This window comes from Melospiza melodia, chromosome 2, assembly GCF_035770615.1.
Source record: "Melospiza melodia melodia isolate bMelMel2 chromosome 2, bMelMel2.pri, whole genome shotgun sequence".
Taxonomy (NCBI): domain Eukaryota; kingdom Metazoa; phylum Chordata; class Aves; order Passeriformes; family Passerellidae; genus Melospiza; species Melospiza melodia.
The window spans coordinates 9,457,105-9,479,259 of NC_086195.1; the positions used below are offsets into that span (position 1 = coordinate 9,457,105).

At 42.1% G+C, this 22,155-nt stretch overlaps 1 protein-coding gene across 4 annotated transcripts in view; it reads right to left on the minus strand.

Moving 5' to 3' along the window:
• SYTL5 (synaptotagmin like 5) overlaps positions 1-21,400 on the minus strand; it is an 83,396-nt gene extending 61,996 nt beyond the window's left edge. For all 4 annotated transcript variants that reach the window (XM_063182094.1, XM_063182088.1, XM_063182082.1 and 1 more), the window contains exon 1: positions 21,189-21,400. The gene's annotated coding sequence lies outside the window, so the exon portion shown is untranslated. The remainder of the gene's footprint in view (positions 1-21,188) is intronic.
• Positions 21,401-22,155: the final 755 nt, after the last annotated feature.

Consider the following 22,155-nt stretch of genomic DNA (forward strand, 5'->3'; position numbering starts at 1 on the left):
CAGAGGGCACACACCCAGGTGAGCAAACCAAGTGTCAGCAGGTGCTGAAGGACCAGGAAATGCTTGCTGCACAAAATCTACAAATATGTAAGGTGAGATAGAGCCAGTCAAGACACCAAAGTCAAGTGGCAAGAAAGGAAAACCAAGCCACACTTGTTGAATGTGACCTTGGTTAGTTGCACATGAATTGGACTGAGTGAGAGCTCTGGTCAGTATTACAATGTACATAGTGAGCAGATTCTTTGGTTAAGAGCAATCCTCAAAGACCTTTAGAGTAGGAGCTGGAAGTCATGTATTGCAATAAAGAAAGGATCATGTCCAAGTGACAGCAACACTGTTTGAAGAGTCATTTTAAGCACAAGTTGGTATCAAGTGCACTGGAATGAACACAGGCTGAGAGAGAAGTTGAAAATATGATTCCTTATGTCTGCTGCTTTCTAATCAGAGCAGTATGAGAGTGTTTGACTTCAGAGTAATTAGAAAAACTCAGATTTGTTAATCAAACAAACCCAATGGATTCAGAAGCAGTTCATTTTTCAGGTTGGGCACAATTCCAGCTGTCTGGAAATGTCTTGGCAGAGCTGTTGTGTCCCTCCCTACAGGAGTGCAGATCTTTGCAACAACAGGCAATGCCTGCGAGCTATATCTAATTTCTACAATTACTGTAATAATATTTCCAAACCAAAATCATGAGTGTTTAAAGACTAAAGCAATAAAGTTAAAGCTCATTAAGTCTATGGAGCAGACCTTGCTGTGTAAGAAAGCAGTAAATTAACTTGCCTGACTGTGCAAATAAGAGAGCTAGGACTAAGCTCAGCACTGACAACCTGACCATTCATTAAACATTGCTCCTTCTGCAGGTCTCACCCTGATTGTTTTTCAGCCTTGATAGAAAGCATTAAGTAGCACCAAAAAAAAACATTTAAAAAAAATTACATGTTCTGTTTCCCTGCTGTAGAAATTTAGGTTCATGTAACTGCACAGTCAGGTTACAAGCCTCAGGAACAGAGAACAGCAATGCCCAGAGAGAGCTCATTGGAGACACTGCTGGCTGCCACCCCAACAAGCTTGGCTGATTTTTCAAACTGGGGAAAATGCAGCAGCCATTCAGGCAGGGGATCAAGTGCAGAACAAACCACAGGTAGAGAGAACACCAGGCAGTTTGTTGGGGAACATAAGCTCATGCTCCCTAGAGATCCTACAAAACAGTGAAAGAATTTAACTCCTTCAGAGATGCTTTGGAATAAACAAATATCTAAGAATCTTTTCTATATTAAGAGAAGATTCAGGGGTGTGACTGTGTTCACAGGGGTCTCAGGTTGAGGAAAGAGACAAGGATTTGACTCCATGTTTCAGAAGGCTTGATTTATTATTTTATGATATATATTATATTAAAACTATACTAAAAGAATAGAAGAAAGGATTTTATCAGAAGGCTAGGTAAGGATAGAATAAGAAAGAATGATAACAAAGGCTTCTGGCCTGGACTCTCTGTCCCAGCCAGCTGGGCTGTGATTGGCCATTAATTCGAAACAACCAACGTGGGCCAATCCCAGATGCACCTGTTGCATTCCACAGCAGCAGACAATCATTGTTTACATTTTGTTCCTGAGGCCTCCCAGCTTCTCAGGAGAAAACATCCTAAGGAAAGGATTTTTCATAAAAGATGTCTGTGACACAGGGGAATCCGTCATGTTTAAAATAATTTATTTACAAACAGGAGGCAAGGAGTGGGAAGAATGACACAATAGGGTGGCAACCTTTTTCTTTTGTTTTGCTCATGATTGGGTAAATATGGTTTACCTTCCTGGTTGAGTATTCAGCCAGAAAAGAAGACACTTCCCAGGGCAAGAACGGAAAGAAAATTCAGTGTGTCAGTTTGCCAAATCAAAGAAACCAAACAGATCTGAATCAAAGAATGAATGAAGGAAAAATACTTCTGCTATTGTTAAGCAAATAGCATCTGTGCAATGTTAAATCAGCCATGAAAATATGAGTTAGGACTTGAGTCATCTCAGTCTTATTACTTAGTCACAGTGTGTGAAGGCAGCAATTCATTCAGCACTGAACTTTACCTTAATACGTGTAAGTTAATCCCTGCATCTTTGTACTTTCTGTGATGAAATGGAAAGAGAAGCAGTAAACTGAGGCCTAGAATAGAATGGATTTATACACAGTTGTAAAAAAAAATTTCAAATCTTGACCTCACACATTTTGCTTAAGGCATAAATTATGAATTTAACCAAGACTCATCATTATGAAATTTAACTAAGACAAGAAAATGTATCAGTTTTTTACTTCTAAAAATCTGTAGCACCCTTTCTCCACATTATAATGCACATGGTGTTTTGGGAGCAGGAAAAAACTTGTTGACATTGAATTATTGTAGAAAATGAAAGCAAGTACAATGCCAGCAAGATTCCTAATTCTTCTTTCTAGCTACCAGCATTTCTTTACAATGTCAACACAGTTCAGGGGAAGTTAAATTGATACTGATATTGTGCTATGACATGACTGCATTTGACACCAGGATCACAGGAATGGAGCAGCTCACACAGGACAGCAAAAAGCCCCTCTCATGTTCATTACAGATCTGGCTACAAATTTTATTCATCATCCTTAAGTTCCCTGTCTCCTGTTCACTGGATTTTGAGGCTGCAGCCACCACCAGGTGTTGTGAGATCCCTGGGGCAGTGGTCTGTACTGCAGCTGTTACAGGAAGCTTCATCTGACATGAAGAAGAAAATGCATGGTAGAACAAATGCACTATTTTCATTACTTAACAAGACTCCCTTATAAAGATATTTGTTTCTTTTAACTGTAGCAAGTGATTGACTGAAATATCAACAGGTTTACTTGATTTTTTCCCCAGCAGAATTTGCTCACCAAAAACCAGCAGCAGATATGTTGCACAGAAATGGATGATGGTTCTTCAAACGCACAATAGAAATCTATTTGTGTCTTCAAATTCAAATATTTTCATTAATTTGCTGAACTAAGAGTACTCCAAAGGAAGTGCCTTCACTTCAGCAAACATTTCATTTTGCAGAAAAACTCATGACTCATCTGAGCTTTAGTCCACTTGAAAAAAAAAGAAATCTTTTATTGATTTTGCTTTTTTCGTGAACAAACCAAAATGAAATTCTCTCTGAGCTCTGCAAGAGGGCTGCAGAAAGATTGCTGAGGAACTGCTGCAGAGTCAGAGAGGAGAGAAGCAGAATCTACTAGAGGAGACATTTGGGAAAGCATCCACCAAACCAGTGAAACCACTCTGGGCTTGGGGAGAAAGTAACACAGAGCTGGTGTGTGAATGAGGAAAGGTGCACGTGGAGTGTGTCTGTAGGAGATGAAAACTCTATTCTCCATTATTTCAGCCTGTTTGATGCCAAGTGCTCATTTGCCTTTCTGCCGCAACAGGGTGGTGTAGTAACACTCATTTTACACTATTCTTGACAGTGACTTTCTATTTGATTTAACAGAGCAACTGGATTTGCATTTTAATGAAAAGGACTAAGTTTGATCTCCGTGCATACCAAGGGTATCCCATCATACACCATATGACCTCTCTGTAGAGGTGTGAAAAATCCTTAGGAGATTCACCTGTGCAGGGCAGAGGTGGAGATCAGGATGGTTTGTGGATTTTAGACTAGGTAATCATTAAAGGTCCCTTCTGATTCAAACCATGACTCCATTCCATGATTTCTCTAATTTCTTCTGACCTAATCATTCCAGTCCCTCTCTATAAGCAGCAGAGAGAGCTAGGCATTTCCAGGGCATGACTCACCTCATCTTTCCTCATACAAACATTTCACAAAGGTCAGAGGAGCCCCTGTCTGGCAGCATCCATTTCTCTCCACTGACTGTGACGGGGATGAAGCACGACTGCCTCAAACCCAGGCATGCAAAACACGTGAGCAAATGTGTCCTACTTCTCATTTCCAGCATAAAACGGGCTGCTCACAAGGACACTTGTCCAGACACCCACCAGAGGATATAAACAGCCTAATCAGAGAATGGGATGAGCTTGGAGTGTTGCCTAGTTTTGTTTTACATTAAATACAATGCTACAATGTTTTTCTCTACAAGCAGCAGATAAAGGTAACAGGTCTGTTAAATCTTCCATGAAATGCATCAGTGTGTTCCTCCAGAGTATCTGCCTCAAAATGAACGTGGTCAGAAAGTCTGCATATATAAGAATAGAATTTTCCAAAATTCTTGTGGCAGGCAGGAAAAAGCCCCACAAAAATCTGGTTAGAAAATTCTATGTATTCTCCCAGGTGACACTGCTGTTTGTCTGAAGCCTGGGTTATGCCTCAGCTGTCAGAGCCCTGGGGATCCCTTCCAGCTGGGCACAGGAGGTAGTGGGCTATGTGGAGTTTCCTTCTGCTTCCCAAGGTGAGATGTGCAATAAAATGTCCATCCAGAACAGCCCAAAGTAGCAGGAGATGCTCTGTGGGGAGCAACCATGTGTGGTTCATGGCTGAGGAGCAGAGTTGGATCAGTGAGAGAGGAGCTGGGCTCTGCTGCTCGATCTCTTTAGGAGCCCAATGAACCCACAGAGCCCTTTCAGCAACAACCTGCATGGACTGTCTGCCAGCAGCAGGCACAGCTCAGCATCCTTTTTCACTCACTGTATGACAAAGAGAAGTGGCAGATTCCTCTGAGAACCCTGTTATTCAAACCAGAGGAACATCTGGGATGGCTTTCATTGCCATTTTAAAGCTCTGCCCATGCAGTGCAGCCCATCCAGTGCCTCAGACGGGTGTCCCCCGAGGCAAAGCCATGCAGCTGAAGCTGCCAGTGCTGAACAGACTGTCTGGCTTATGCCTACTTTGAACTAAAAAGCAACCACAACTGCTTGGCAGCACAGTCTCCAAGGGTAGGGTAGGTAGAGCTGCAGCCAGGGACAGGGCTGGAGGAGTGAAGGTCAGAGCTGCACCAGGGATCACTGTGTGGGGAGTGCTCCAAGCCAGGAGGAACTGGGGGCAGCTGCTAAAGATCACTTTAGAGAACATGACAGGAGAGGCCAGATGTCCATTGCAGAAATGCCTTATGAGACCTGAGGCCTCGACCAGCCTTTGCCAGCAATCTGAATTTTTTAAACAAACAGCATCTGATATACACAATACTATGGTAGTTTTTCATAACTCTAAGGAAAGGATCAGAAACTTTCTCATCTACCCTTCCGGCTGTGATTTGCCAAGGCAATTCCATAATATAATAGTAGTGGGTGCTGTGCAAACAGCAGGAAGAGACAGAAGCTCTCAAGAAGCAGCTCCTACTCCAGCACAGACCTTCAATCATGTCTCTTCACTACATGTCCCCTTTGTTGCCATACCATACACACCATAAACATCTCCCTCTTTCCAGCTAGATGTGTAATTCCAGTGGCATCAGAAGCAAAAGAGTTCAAGAACCTGGAAGTGAACTTCCATACTATCTGCCCATCCTAGGGTTGCTTGTCCAAATTTCCAGAAGAACAAGTGTTGGGCACAGGCAACTACTACTGGGTCACCAGCTTTTGGGTGAAAAGGGAAAACAGAAATTATTCAGGAGAAAGATTGCACAAAGCTGCATTCACAGGGTATTAATCACAACTTGACCTTTCTGCAGCATTTTTATACCTTCTTTTGGCCAAGATTTACTGCAGCCATCTGCATAATAACTGTTTCAGCCTTTTAATTGCATTTGCAATACTGACAGCTTATGCCACTTGAAATTATATCAAAATTTGTTATTATGTGAGGGCTAAACTAGCCAGTGGTCAAGGTCTGAGACAGAAAGCACAGTGGATGGACGCTTACAGTAGAAAATCTAGAAAAATCTTGTAGATCAGAACAAGTTCTCTGGGATGGTCAGTGTGCACAGAGAAGACAACCAAAGTCTGCCAGCCCAGAAGGGATGGTGGCCCCATGTCCTCACCTGGAAAGAACACCTCCAGGATGGCTGGGACACAGTCAGGAGCTGCTCATAGTGGTGTTTCTTGCCACTGGTGCTGGCTCTTGCTACCCCACAGTAGCCATCCCATCACAACTTGACTGTAAAGCCAATTTCCTCCTTTACCAGTACAGGTTTTGAGTGCTAAGGATATATTTATGGAAGCCTGGTTAATAATTTTCAGTGTGAATAGGGCTGCATTTTTCCCAGTGATCCAGTGCTAGATACCCATGTTCCACAGCTGAGCTTTTCTCCTCACATATCATGTGCAGCAGCTATGGTTTAATAGATGCCTTCAGGGAGTGCATAGGAGTGATAAGGACACAAATTTTAGCTTGGGACTATTGAAAGTTTAATAAGGTTTATCTATTCAATCACTGACTCATTCAGAGCAGGATTTGGGGTAGGTTTTGTTATTTTCCCAGTCAGTGTACCAGCTTTCTGCTGCACACAGCTCATGCTCTCAGCCTAGCAGGGATTCCTCTCAAAAGGATTCCTAAATGCACCTTGTCAGGGGCAGACTACCTTGTATTCCAAGATACTCTGACCAAAAAAACCTCCTTACATGATAAATAGACATGACTATGGGAGAGGAAAAGACTGATTTTTTTTTTTTTTGTGATTTATGCCATAATAGATCAAGGGATCTTTCCAGTCTGCTGGTTTTGGAACACCACTCCCCAGTGGATACTGCCCTGTGCTCCTACAAGCAGATTTTGGTGACAGACAAGTATCTGGGTCCCCTCAGAGACTGAAGGGGAAGAACCTGTCAGGACTAGAAATCTGTTATTTTATGACTGAAGAATAAGCTTCCCCAGTTTTAAAAAAGTCCATAGTTTTGACTCTATCTACATCTTTAGCCTTTCCTCTATGATTACTGCAAACCAGCAAGTTCAAACACACTTTTCCTCTTTAATTTAAAGTCCCAAAGGGATTGTTTCCAGGAAGCAGAGTAAATAACCACAAACAAAAAAGACATCTTAACAAAAACACTTTCTGACCACCTTAAGTGAATAGTCTATAGCAACTCTTACCTTTATCACTTGTGAAAATCAGTGATATTCCAACTCTCAGCAATTAAGTTTCTCTGTGTGTGTGTGCGCAATGCCCTTAAGCAATTGTTCCTTTCTTGGGAATGATATTCCTGGAATTCTTCAGGAAACAAAACCAAACCTGTGAGTCACAGCTTTTGGTGCTACCTCAGGCTTTCAGCTGTTCAACATCTTAAAAATATTTCAATTTTTTATTCAGCTCACTTGGCACTATGAAAAGATTTTTAAAATACAAAACCACAAATCTCGTTTTCTACAGGATTTCTGTTCCATTCAACAATCAGGAAAGATAATGGCAAGGGAGCTGCCCAAAATTTCTTTCAAGTTCCACCATTCAGCATAAAGCTCATGTCTCATACGTGGAGGTTTTATATCTTACTTGTACACACGTATCCATGCGTACAAACACGGATCTTTATATAACAATTTTGATTTATTAATTTTTATTTAGAAAACCAAAATCCTTTAAGTTAAAATCAGGTCAGGAAGGGAAACACTTTGGTAATCAAAATATCTTTATGTCTGACACTCCAGTTACAGACAGCCTGATTTTTAAATTGTATAGTGTATCCATAATCCCACATTATTTTCAAAAGACTCATGGATACACAGCAGTTTGTGTGTCATGCCCTGAAGTACAAAATTCTTCACCTGGTTATAGGGAACAGAAATCCTCCACTCGTCCTCTTCCTCCCTTTCAAATACTACTCCCTCCAAAAAGCCACAAAACCTATTTTTTTAAGGGGGAACCCCCTATATTTATCTTTTACATATTTTTAAATATATGCACAACAGTGGAGAACTGTAAAGCCATGACTGTGTTTAAGAAAAAGTGATTGTGAACAGGAAAACTGATAAACTGGAAAACCAGTTACGAGTAATAATATTATATTTCCATATTCCTATTCAACAAAGCATCTAAAATCAACTGGAAATCTGAAAGTCTTGTCTACAACGTTAATTTACAAGCATCAGCACTATTCTAAACATAATAATTCCCATACAGAAGATTAGTAAAAGACACAGAAAGTCTGTCATGGAAGCTAAATGTCCTTTCCATTTCTCTTCTAAGAAGACACTACAGGATATATATTTCTATAAGCTTTTTCTCATGTAAGATTTTAAAAAGATGCAAAAATGAAGCAAAAATGTTGAAGTCAGATAGAATGTTATTAGGGCTGTATAATGTACCAGGAGAAGCAGTAAAATCCAGGAAAAGCCTACATTACAAACTGAAAATACAACAAGCTAAACACAACTAATGTAGCTTTGTCTTTGCCACACATTATTTACTGAATGAGAGGCACAGCCTTGTAAAGAACACACCTCAGGCTATTAAAAGCATGTTGAAAGAATAAAATATCCTCCCTCAGTGTGAGGGGATCGCACTTGGAAAAAAATCATTGAAGTTTCTCAACTGCTTCAAATTTACCACAAAACCTCAGACCAAACCCAAAACAAGAGAGGCCAACCTGATCCCTTTATCAACCTGTAATCTCTCTGTAGGGGTAATTCAGTGTTAAATACTTTTTGAAAATAATATCTGAAGACAAGATTAATCTGTAATATTTAATCTGTTACTGAGAGAACTGCAAGACATTTCTGAAATGATGGATCACCCTTAGAAAGTGTGATCACTTCTCTTTAATAATGAGCCCTAGAAACTCCAAGCCACATTTTAACAAACATATTCAGATTCTCAGCCTCTCCCTCCACTTCTTCATCTCTTGTATTTATAAATAAACTACCTTCAGCTCTACTGCACAGCCTCTTAAAAAGAGAAGCACGGTACTTTACAAAACAATTCATGATGGGAGATGGAAGAACTTTCTGGTTGAACCCAGCGTTGTTCAGCTGCCAGTTCGATGGCACAACTCTGCAGTGGCATAGGTCAAGCACAGCATGGACTGCAGCACTCACACAGAGAGCACAGCGTGCTGGACTGCTCGCACAGAGCATCCTCAGGAGGGTCTCCTGCCACAAGGAAACGCGTGGTGCTCAAGCAGGGAGCACCTCTCCATTAACAACCATTGCAAAATTTTAAGCTGCCCTTGAATTAAAGTAGAGCTTGAGCACTTTGTTTAGGTGCATAGGGAGGGAAAGGGGCTGTAGGTTGAACTGTGCTTTTCTACAGAAAGGGTCAGCCTTTAGATCATCGGATTTTCCAACCAAGACATTATCAACTTTGATAGGTTTTGGTAATGTTACTTGATAGATTTGGCAAACTGATAAACAGACACACTATAGAAATTCATTCCTCAGTGTTCCATTCTTCCTTTCTCAAGAGGAATTTTACCATCAGAGATGCAGAGCTGCCAAATCTCATCCATAAGATTCACCCCACCTTAAGCTCCTTTATTGTTCAGTTTCCCTCACAGCAACCCAAGTGCTTTTCCCCACCTGTGAACAAACACATCTGGTCAGGTCACTACACATCTGTCAGATGAGGTAAGAGGAAGACAAAATCTGCTTTGCAGCACCACACCTGAACATCTCTCCTGGTCTGTAGCCCACCAGGGAGCCCAATTCAGTCTCCCTGTGCAGATCCAACCCTTCCAAATAACCCAAAGTGCATGGGAAGCAGCCATCCCACAGCTCAGGGCAGAGGTGTTCCCGTGACACAGTGAGGGATACAAGTCTGCACATCAGAGGAAGAGAAACAAGAAGTTTGGAGATTACGTGGGCCAAGGATATCTTGCCCACATGTGAACAAAATCTGATTTCCCAGACTAAAATCTCCCTGGGATTCTTGGCAAATAAAGGAGAGGCTGTCTCTGTCTAATCACTGAGATGATCTCACATGTGGGATGTTCTCCTCAATTGTTTGTGAAGTGAGTAAGCCGGGATACTCAAAAAATATTCTGTTTAAATAAAAAAAATAAATAAAAAGCTTAATTACTTATACATAGTCCAAATGTTTGGGAACAGGGACGTCCTACTCACAAAGGCAAAAGGAGAGGAACAATTAGATTTCCAGGTCTCTAGGTGTGGACTAAAATTGGTTTAATAAATGAATTCATGGCCCCTAGATGTACTAAGTACTGTTACAAACTGAAGATTACTCATGGTCTGCTGAGGAGACAAAGGGAAGATATGATTGAATATTAAGTATATTAATGCTTTTAGACACTGGAACATTCCCTCCAGCCTGCAGAAGGAAGATTAGCTGGCCACTTTGACACAGATTACTCAGACTTCTCATTTTCCTGCTGCCACAGAATTGGGTAAGGAGGATTTAGACTGTCAGATTCAGCAGAATTCTGGGGAATACATGATATTTCATTTTATATGTGCCCATATATATAATATCCTGTGGGATCTCAGCACCTCAGGATGGAGGTGCAGAGTGGCCGAGACCACCCTTGGGGGGCTCGGGAGTCCTGGAATGTTGCCAGAAGTGTCTGGTGGCTGGACTTTGATCCTGCACAGGAGACGACACCTGTATGAGGATGGGAGGATTTCACTGGGGTGAATGGTGGAGGGATAAGTTAATTAGAGTGTGAAACACAGGGTTTAAGGTTTCTGTACAGGGGAGTCTAAAGAAGTAAGATGGAGGAATTGGGGCGTGTCCTGTCCTTCTTCTTCTTCTTCTTGGCCTCCATCTTCTGTGGTGATGGTGGCACTTTGGGATTGGTTATTACTAAAAGTGCACTGGTCAATAAGGGCAAAAGGTATTGGGGAAAAATTATAAATATTGTATACGTAACTTCGAGTATAAAGATAGGTGACCGCCCCGGGGGCTCGCAGTGTGCTCATGGCTGGCTGCTGTGCAGACCTCTGTTGGGCTCAAAGAAAATCTTTTAGATAAACAATTAATAAACACTGAGACCGAGAAAGATCTGAAGCCTCTTCTCGTCCTTTGAAGCGCGGGCTGTCCAAGGCCATCCCTGGGCCTTTCCAGGCCATCTAAACAGCCGAGAAACCGACAATATCCCATGAAACCAGTTCAAAATCCATACACCAATTTACCTGCTCTGACATCTTTCTTCTATTGAGCTCTGAAATTTTCACCAGCTTTTCATGTATTCTTCTGCTGTAGTAGCAGGCAAAGCTCACTACAATTAATTTAAAGGCATTTAAAGGCAAATTTAGTATTACTTAGCTCTCTCCAACTCTTCAGTTGGATTGCGTCTCCTCAGTAATGTATTGCAGAGATTTCTAAAATAAAAGTTCGATCTATACAAGTAATTTTCATGCATGTTATTATAAAACCTCCAAATTCTTGGGAAGTTTCTTGAATGCTTTTGTTCTGTGATATTTTGTCATGCAAATTATCAGTTCCCCTCTGCTCATAAGAGCTCCTAGAGCCATGGAAAAATACGGAAAGGGAAAACCCTCCAAGAGGAGCAGCAGGCTGGTACAAAGATGAAATACATGTAAACTACAGCAAATCTTTCAACTTCTGTCTGCTTCTGCTTGCAGCCAGCATGGGGAGAACCCCGTCTCCTGGTCCAAGAGGTTGTGCCAAGGAATAACAGGGGTCTAATGAATGAATAAATTAATTGCTTTTCTTTGTCATAGGTGTACATAATTTCCATTTTCACAAATTCATACACAAGTCTTAGGACAGGGACTTCAGACTTAAAAGGATAGGAAACATTTTCTGTCAGGGAACTTTTTTTGCAGATGGTATTAAAATTTGTCTGGTTAAAACCATTTTTTTAGCTTGTGGAGGAAGGCATAGCTCATATAAGTTCAATAAGTCTTGCAAAAGCTACCAAGTACATGAAAACAAACTTCCCAATGGTCAAATTTGGGAAATTTTGGAAAAATGTGGAGAAAAAAACCTCAAAAATTAAACAAAAACCAACCATAAGCACAAAATAAAATAAATACAAAGCAAAAAATATACTATGTGCAGGAGGTATTGGGCCAACTGATCTATAAAAATTGCTGGTTATGCCACTTGCATCCAAAAGAGTCAATTCCATCTGTTCTCACTCTTAACAGAAGGGAGATTCTTTCAAGACTTCTATAATCATCTTTGTCCTTCTATCACCATCCATATCCTTCTATAAGCATCCCTTTGTCATCTCTAAAGAAATTCAAACTTTGGGACAGCTGAGACCACTTGCTTAGTTAGCAGAAGGAACACTACACACCAAAACAATTCCTTTGATGACTTTCTCATCTAAACCAATACTAGAAATGGTGCAAAATTTAATTAAACTGTAGATTGAGAGAACAAGGCACTGAAAGCTAAGACTAATACCCTGGGGTACCAGATTCGAAACATCTCAGTTTGGGAGGTTTCACAGAATTTAGAAAGCTGGCTTTGATTTTTTAGACTATCAGTTGTATTAATTGCAACAATCCAGACACAAATTTAACTAAGGAAGCACAGAAGCACTGGTTTAATTTAAGTTTTGATTTATGGACAGTTGTGGGAAGGAAAAAAGAAAATATTCCTTGGTATTTGCTCCATTCTATCTGTACTTTCTGGCATAATGTAAATGCTCTTATGTTTTGGTCTCAGAGAGCAAGAAAAACTGCACTAGCACAGGTCATGAAACATCACTGAAATGTATCACAGTTAATGGTTGTGAGCCTTAAACACTATTTTGCTGTTTTCCACTTGGATAACTTCTCTCCCTTTTTATTTTTTTTCTCCATTTTGTTATAGCTTCTCTCACCCTCACCCTACTTGAGGTCTCTAGGCACATAAATAATTAAAGTTATTTAATGTGGGGAAGGTGTAACAATAGTCATTGGCAAAGTCATTCTGTCTTTAGTGCTCCACGGGAATAAAAGATTGAAGAGCAATTGTGCCAGGGGTTAGAAAAGGGGCTCTGAGGGTGAAATAATTAGGCCTGTGAAAAACTATCTGGTTTTGCTGGAGCTCAAAGCTATTATTTCCTTCGTGTTTCAGCCATTGTGATTGCAACAATCATTCTGTTCACACTCACTCTATACTAAAACCTACTCAAGCCAATCCAGTTTTTCCAAAGCAGAACTGCCACAAACCTTGGAAAGCCTAATTTGATTGTCAAGATTGACATTAAAATCTGTCCCCGTGAACATGGACATCTCAGTTTTGGGTTTTCATTAAAGATTGAGAGCTACCAGCCTCCAGTTCTGCTTCCAGCCTCCAGCAGATTTCCAGATGTGCAGGAGTTCCCACATATAACTGAGTCTCCATGTGTGAGGGAATGAACCATTTAAATTCATGTCTGGAAGGACACTAAAAGGACTCTCCCTACCCATTGTGTCAGACAGAATTGCCTGAAAATTGAGAAAAATTGCCTGACAATGAGAAAAAAGATCCCAGTTTGAAGTGCTTTAAATACAGAATCCAACCTGTAAAATAAACTGATCGTCTCTGCTGAAGAAACTGAATTGTCATTATTTTGTTCAGTTGGCTTCAGCTCCATTTTTAGTTTCCCTCAAACCCAACAGTTTTAATGCAAGGTTGTGTTACAGCTGTTGGAGAAAAACCAAAAGGTCTCAGGCAGCCAGGGCACTGCAGCAAAAGCAGCACAGCCCCTGAGCACATTAAGGCATACTCTTCCTCTGGTGGGATCACTGGGCACGTTTTCATCCAAAAAGCACAATTTGTAAAATTTAAATTTATTTCTAAATAATCCAAAACATCTCAAGTACTGCACAGCATTCCATTATGACACCATCATGACCATGCTGACCTTCTATTGACATTTTATTTTATGCCAGGGCTCAAAATCAAAATGGGAGAAGTCAACCTCTGCTGCTGAGGATTGTATACTGCAGGGCACAAAACCCACAGATGGAAAGCCAAAATTGTGCTGTACCATACTGAGTATTTATCAAATCAACATCCTCAGATTCCATCAGGTATTAACTGGAGGTGCAGAAGTAATAAGCTGGGTGGATCAATGCAATGAGATCCCCTAAATAACAACAGAAATGTGGTAATGTGTTAATAGTCAAATACTATGGTCACAGTCTCTTAATTTAAGGATGTAGACATTTTATAGTATAAAAGATAATTACATTTGGCTAATCCAAAAACATTTGCTTGACTTGTGACTGACCAATTGAAAGAATCTCATTTTCAGATTGCTGTGCAGTTGGCCTATTTTCTTTTTGCACTATCCATAGGCACTTGTAAACAAAATGCATCAAACCACAGGGAATACATTTCCATGTTAGAGGTATTTTCCACCGCTATTTTTAGGTACTCTTTCAAAAGAGCAAGTTTCTGTCTATGCTTTTAAAATGAACCACAAACTGATCAGTTATACAAGGTCCTTCAAAACTCAACACAAACCCACTGGGAGCAAAGACACTCTTCCTAAACCACAAACACAGGTTGCTAATTGTCACTGGCCTCCTGCTTAGTCTTGTTACCAGATATTTTGTTATTAGAATTACTGATTAAACAACAAAAACCTTGCATTCCTGGCTGTGTGAGGCTGCCACATGATGATTCATTATTCTGTCCCTCTTGCCATTCCTCTGTTCCTTGAATGTCACAGTGAAAACCTTCAACCTGGTCTCATTCCCTCCCCATTAATAAAAGCCAGAATTTCAAAAAGGGCTTTATTAAGAATGCTAAAACGAAACTCAGTTTGAAAAATATGCAAGTTTATACATGATGTGTGGTCTGCTGCCACGGAGAATCAGCAGAATTGTTTCAAATCAGAAGGCAAGGGTATCAAAAAAGAATTGGAGTACTTTTAGCTTTTTGAGCCTAGGGCAATCAAAAACACATGTGCTACACACAGCATGTACAATTAACTGTTCCACCATAACCCCCTTGTGCAATTAAAGTGCTCTCATTTTTGCTGAACTCATGGGGTTTTCACAGTTGAGATCAGCTGTTCATGTACTGGTGATACACATTGACTCACCCCAAATAAACCTGCAATCATCCATGACATGCTGTCTGATGGCTGCTTCTGGTATCAAACCAAATATGATATTGCACAGATTTAAAGTTCAGAAACAGTTATTGCTGTTAAAGATTACTTTTTCATGGAGAAAGGTCAGAAGAAAAAAGCATTATTTGTGATATTGCTATGCATTGTAAGGTGGCCCACTGCAGACACAGTGACCCTCTGAATCAATCTACAGTATGTTTAAAATTAATTTAATGAAATTATTCTGTCTTTAGTAACAGACCTGGCTCAGATCAATCCCATCAGAAACCAAGATGTGAATGAGTGCAGAGGCTCAATGACTGAAATCCAGAACCTTCATGATCTCAGCAGGCACAGGAATGGCACAGAAGACAGACTGCATGGCTCAGAGGGAAAATTTTTACAGGTCAATGGTCCAAGACTTCACCAAGCCTGATTCTGAATTTTTAACTGTTTTGCTCCCAAGCAGAGTCTTTTCACATTTGGAAACATGGTGTGGCAAACTAATATGAAAATGTTTTCACAAAATTAATCAGGAGTTCATAATTTCAATTCAAATACAAGGACTCTAACATTAATTATTTAGACACTTAATTGAGAACGTGCACTTTCAAAACTAGCCTACCACAAATCACGCTGATATGTTTCTGCTCTCTTCCACAATAAAAGTGAAATGTCACTGGCAAGGTCATGGTTTAAAGGGATTTCATGGCAAAGAGCAAATTCCTGCAAAGTTGGAGGTTGCAAGAAAAAAGGTTTGTAAGAAAAAAACTTGAACAAGAGGGAATTGTACTTTATCATGGATGTTGCCATTTAAATAATTTTATTATAGATTCTCACAATCTTAACCAAAACAAACCCCTGCTCAGGAAAAACCCCTCAGGAAAAAGATGAAATCCAAAGGAATTTTATTTCTAGTGCCCAATGCTGACAGCCCAGATGAGGGGAGAATGCCTGGTTAAATCCCCATGAATAAACTCCATTCAGGTTCTGCATCTTCATCTAGGAAAGCCAAAGCCAAACAAGCACTCCCTAAAGGCAGCACAGGGTTTACAAACCCACAATTCCCACCCCTCTTCCAGGGCACTCCTCACTTTCCCTCACCAGCCAGGTGACGCCTGTGTTTGCACAGGGTTCTCAAACTTCTCCACCTTTCTTTGCTGCCATCATTCCCCAGCAGAGACAAAATACCCAGGAGAAACAACCTTCTCCCTTATTCATTCTCAGTCTTACCTAATAAATCATTATTCTTGAGTGCATTAATCGCTGTTCTCCTCCTAACTGCTTCCTACTCATCCATATTGTTCTGACAGTTTCAAAGCTAGACAGAGTTGAGAACTACATTCCCATTAAAAACTAATTATTTTTCTCCCCTCTAAAATTTCACATTGGTAGCAACAATAAAGAGAGCTCTAACCTGGATAAAGATGCCAACAGCTAATAGACATTTTCACTACTGTAGCATCTGAATTTTAAAATATTTAAAAGTTTTAAAATGCATCTGTAGAATAAAGGAATAGAAACGCTCCTTGAGAGACAAATATACTTGCACTTATACTCCAGAGCATTACTAGAGTCAAGGAAGCTGTTTTAGAGCTGGCAACTGTGAAAAACATTACAGAAAAAAGAGCTAGTTTAGAAAACACTGTTAGGGAAAGTGGCTTCTGCAATGCAACATTTCCATGCAGACAGCTGTGTTGCCTTTTTATTTTTTTTTACTATTAATCTTCAGTGCTAAACTCAAATATGTTTCAGACCTTTGAAATCAAACAGGCTTCAAGAACACTCACTTTCCTAGTATTTCTATCTTCTAGATTCATTTAGACAGGATTAAGACTCTACTCCCTCCACAAATCTCATGCTCTCGGCTGTTGATGTTAACACACTCCATGATGCAGTGGTGCCATTGCTTCACTAATGCCTACAATGAATGAATTCTAATTCCTAGACCATATCTTTATTTAATTGAACATTTATTTAACTGAGGCCTTCCAAAATTGCATGTGTTTATAAACACTTGTTAATCTTGGCATTATTAGCTGACTTATTTTCTTAATGTTGTGAGAATGGGAATTTGGATCCTTATTTCCTCCATTTTTCTCTTCTCTGACTCACCAGGGATTTTGTGCAAAGATTCAGGAAAATGAATGAGGTTTCAGAACCAATAATAAGTAGAACTCTTCCTGACACTGAGCTTCTCTCGAACTCTGTAATGGCTGCAGAAGTAGTGAGGCAAGTTCAGATTCAAAGCACATAAAACTGCTCAAAAAGCCATCAGCTGTGTCATGCAGTAACAGCAAACGAAAAATATCATCCCCAAGTGACAAATGGTTTGCTTTCAGACACCAGTTTTTCCCAGATATTCAATAGCAGAACTCTTGGAAACAATGTTCCCGTGGTCATGGACGTTTGCTTCCATGTTATTCAGGTAACACTTGCAAGTTTTTTATCATATGCATAGAAAACCCCCAAACCCAAACATCTCCTCCGAGCTCCACTCCTTTTCAAGCCCTGGGAACACAATGGTGCTGTACACAATTCCTATGTTGTCTCCACCTTGGTATATATTTATAAATTATATAAAATCTTGGAGACCCCCATCTTGCGGAATGTTTGTCTCCCAGCTTTGGATGCACTGCTACTTACAGAGCCTGCCAGGCACAGCTTGTGGGGTGAAAGGCGGCAGAGTGATCCAAAAACCCCTGGAGCCCCAGGTCAGAGACACGATTGTGTCCAGCTGCATGCAGATCACAAGTCAGCCCCACACAGAATGCAACCACTCCTAAAAAGCACAGGCTGTGGTGAAAGATAACCCCTCACACACCAAAAAAAAAAAAAAAAAAAAAAAAAGTCAACAATGAGGGATGCCCCAGATAATTTAAGTATTCCAGAGGTGCAGTTAAGTGAAGGTGCAGAGCAACACCCTTCAAAATAAATAAAATGCTTATTTAAGGAGCTTCCTGTTAATACCCATTCGTGGAATATAGTTCAAACCACAATGGAATTTTGTTTCATTTCTGATTCCATTTCTGTTTCTAAGCAATACAAAAAGCATACCCAGGGAAAAGTTGCAAAGCAAATAAAAAGGTCTAGATTAGAGTAATTGAATACAGAAATTTCAGTGCAGGCAGAAAAAGATTAAAAAAAAAATAAAAGCCAGACAAACTCAGTTCTCAAGCAATTGATTCTGTCCTGAAGCTGTGCTCCAGCGTATGGAAAGCCCCACAAAACAGAGTCACAATATGAGTTTAAAACAGATGTTGGGGTTTTTTTTAACAGCAGACCCAGGGTGTTTGGAACAGAAAGAATGCAGAAAGCTTCATTGTTATATAGTGTGTATATATATATATGTTTATGTATTCCTTCAATATAAGGAGTTGAGAAAAGTTCAAAGAATTACACACATAAGAGCTTCCTGTGCCTACCAAAATTACCCCCTACCTACCACCCTTAGAACCAAATCCATGCTGATGTTCAAGCTCTGTGCTTCCCACTGTTCTATTCTGCTTTCCTGTGTTTCCAGGCTCTGGAGGAAGAGCCCCACGAGTGTGCTCATCCCTGCTATGAACAGTTTGATTAGAAGGCAGAGTAAATGTGGGCAAGGCAAAGGGCAATAAAACACTGGAAGCAGTGCTCAGTCACAGCACAGTCCTGCACTGCAGATGTCTTCAGCCATCATTCTAGCAAACAGATTCCCTCCTCCCTCCACCCCATAAGACCAAATGTCTCACTAAGAGATGGTAGTTAATCACCAGATATGAAATTTATCTCTCTTGATAAGGAGACTTGGAGCATTATGTAGTACAGACATGTCTTTGCAGACAGACAAACAACTGGGTGACTACACCATGACACTGAAAATTGTTCAGTTAGATCCTTCATGCCTACTGTGTTTCCACTGTAAAAAATACAGCTACAACCCAAAATTTACATAGGATTTTGGTTAAATATTTCTTCATTCCAAAAGAACTTAAGATTTCAACTACCATAAAAAAGTCAAACATGCTACTATTTCTTAAGGGTAAACATAGTGCTGAAGGCTGCTCAGAAATGTTAACTTGTTAAATAACTTCCAATGTTTAAACACTTTGATAGTGTCTGGGAATTGTACCCACACCTGAGCCTTACAAACCACATTCCTGAAAGCTTACTCAGATCTATGAATAGCAACTCTCACTTTCTGTAATTGCTCAGATGGAAAACAGAAACAAGGAGACCCCTGGATCTAATTGCACTTGGGGAATAATTTATATTAAAGATACACAGAAAAACATCTAGTGAAAGTCTAAGCATTGATGTCACAGAAACACAGAATGGCTTGGGTTGAAAGGGACCTAAAAGTTCATCCAGTTCCATCCCACCTGCCACAGGCAGAGGCAGTTCCCACTGGATCAGGTCACTCAAAGCCCCACCAAACATGGCCTTCAACACTTCCAGGAATGGGTCATTCACAGTTTCTCTGGCAATCTGCTCCAGTACTTCACCAAGAATTTTTTGCTAATATTCAATCTAAATCAACCCTCTTTCAGCTTAAGGGCATTACCCCTTGCCCTATCACTATATGTCCTTGTCAAAATTCCCCCTCCAGCTTTCTTATAGCCCCCTTTAGGTACTGAAAGGTGCTACAGGGACCCCCCAGAGCTTCTCCAGGCTGAACAACCCCACCCCTCTCAGCCTCCCCTCCTATCAGAGGTGATCCAGCCCCCTGATTATCTTTGTGGTCTCCTCTGCACTCACTCCAGCAGGTCCATGTTGTTCCCATGTTGCAGACACTGCAGGTGACCCCACTGCTGGGGTCTCACCAGAGCAGAGGGGCAAAATCCCCTCCCTGGAGCTGCTGCCCCCACTGCTGATGGAGCCCAGGACACATTTGGCTTTGTGGGATGCACATGGCCAGGTCACACAGAGCTTGTCATTCACCAAGACCCTAAGGTTCTCCTCAGGGCTGCTGCCAGTATTATGGAGCCCTTTTACATCAAGGAAGTTGGGAAGCAAAGGAAAGAGAATGCATAGAGAGAGTGCTCTCAGAGATGATGGAGTTTTCCTGATTATATGCCTAATGAAGGCAATAAGGGTTCATTATGATCACTTGTTCTGTCTTCCCCTACATAAAGCCCATAAGATTTTCCCATACTAAGTCTTACTAGAAATAAACCTGCCTTTAGAAAAACCATCCCTGATTTAGTTTTTTAGTGATGAAAACCTCTAAGAACTTATTAGTCTAATGAATGTTTTTATTTTAAAAAACTTCCCTCCCTGCCTAGTCCCAAGATGCTCAAATTTCCAGCACTACTGTTCTTAAACCCTATTTTTCTTCAGTAAGGAGGCCATTCGTCACCTCAACCTTTTTAGGCAAGAATCCAAACATTTCTTCCTTTTGGATCCACCAAAAAACCACATATGCTCCAAGCGTCTCTTCTGCAGGGATCTTTAAAAGGCTTAATGGGCTGCATCTTGGACAAATCTCCAAGCTGAAGTGCGCACAGCAAAACAGTAACACCTGTGCGCTTCAGGAGTAATTGTCCCACCTGCTCTATCATCTCAGATTCACTGAAAGGGCTATTTCCCTGGCAGTCACATTAAATGTTTCCTGCCAAGACTTTCCAAAATCACTAACTCTGGGGTGCAGAATCCCTTACTGTTCCCTTGCTATGACTCTACACTTGGAATACTGAGATCAGTATAGCTAGCTGCATTCAGTAGCTATCCAGTATCCAAAACTGCTGTGTAATTGGTTCTCAGCCTCTGCAATTTATTATTTTCTTTTTATAGCCATAACATAAAATTGAAGTTATACATTATTGTATTTAAGAATAAGTATCCAAAACTACTGTGTAACTGGTTCTCAGCCTCCATATTCTATTATTTTATTTATATAGCCATAAAATAAAATTGAAGTTATACATTATTGTATTTAAGAATAAGTGAATATACTTTTTAAAGAAAGAAAAATAGAGGCAGCACACGGCAAGAGCCGATCTTCACCTGCACACCCAGAGCCTCTCACCTGCTCAGCGGTGCAGAGAACAACTGCGCGCCCGTTCTTTATCATCCCTCCCACGGCACAACAACCCCAGACGGTAAGATCTGCCTCCTGGGGTTTTCACATTGTAGAAAGCATTGTTGAAAAATAAACCCCTACCAAATATGCAGGCATCCCCTATGAGGATATTAGCACCGAAGTACCCGGTCCCCGCAGGAGGAGCCGGACCAGAGCAGCCCCAGCGGGAGGGTCCCCATCGGTGCGTGCCGCAGGCTCCCTCCTCGGGTTCTGCTCTTGGAGTAAAGAAAAGGGAAAAAAAAGAGAACTAAACAAAAACACCCCCCTCAAACCAGTTGCTAATAAGAATGAAGGACTCACCGGGAACCTCGCAGGAGAGGAAAATCACGTACGAGCAGCACCATCGCTGAGAGCTGCTGCTGCTGCCAACTCGGAGGTGAAGTCCCTGTGCCGCGGGCTCGGCTCCTGGCACGGAGCCCGCACCGAGCGCCGACAGCCACGCACTCCGGCGGGGCACAGCCGGCTCGCAGGACCCCGCGGGTGCAGCCCTGCCCCGGCCAACCCGGTACAGCCCGGCCACGGGGAGCCTGACACTGCCCTGCCACGGCCACCCTGGTACAGCCCTGCCACGGGGAGCCTGACACAGCCCTGCCACGGCCACCCTGTCGCCCGTCCCCGCCCGCGGCACGGCTCCTCCCGCAGCCCGGGGCTCCGGGGCTGCCTCCAGCCCAGCCGTCCCCGCCGGGAGCGGAGCCGCCTCCGCCGCGTCCCCCCGCACCTCTCCCGCTGCCGATCCCGCCCCGCGGCCGCGCTCCCGCAGCGCCTCTCGCCGGCTGGGAGCAGGGCCGGGATGCTGGAGCAGGGCAGGGATGCTGGAGCCGGGCAGGGATGCTGGAGCCGGGCAGGGATGCTGGAGCAGGGCAGGGATGCTGGAGCCGGGCAGGGATGCGGGAGCCGGGCAGGGATGCGGGAGCCGGGCAGGGATGCGGGAGCCGGGCAGGGATGAGGGAGCCGGGGCCGCCGTCCCGACCTGCCGGGAGCGGGAGTGGGAGCGGGTCCGGGCGGGAGCGCCTCCGCAGAACACCTCTCCTCCCTTGTCCTCTTTCTCCCCGCTCCTCCCTTCTCCTCCTTCTCCCTTCTCCTCCTTCCCCTCTCCCTTCCCGCTCCCCTTCACCGCCCGCCCCGGGCGCCACCGCCGTCCCATGCAGGGGGGACAGTGCGGACCCCGGTCACGTCGCCCCATCTTTCCCGGGTTGGGAAGGGCGCGGACCCCTTTAGTATCATCTCCCAGTTTTCAGCAGGGGGTTAGTAACACGGAACTGGCAGC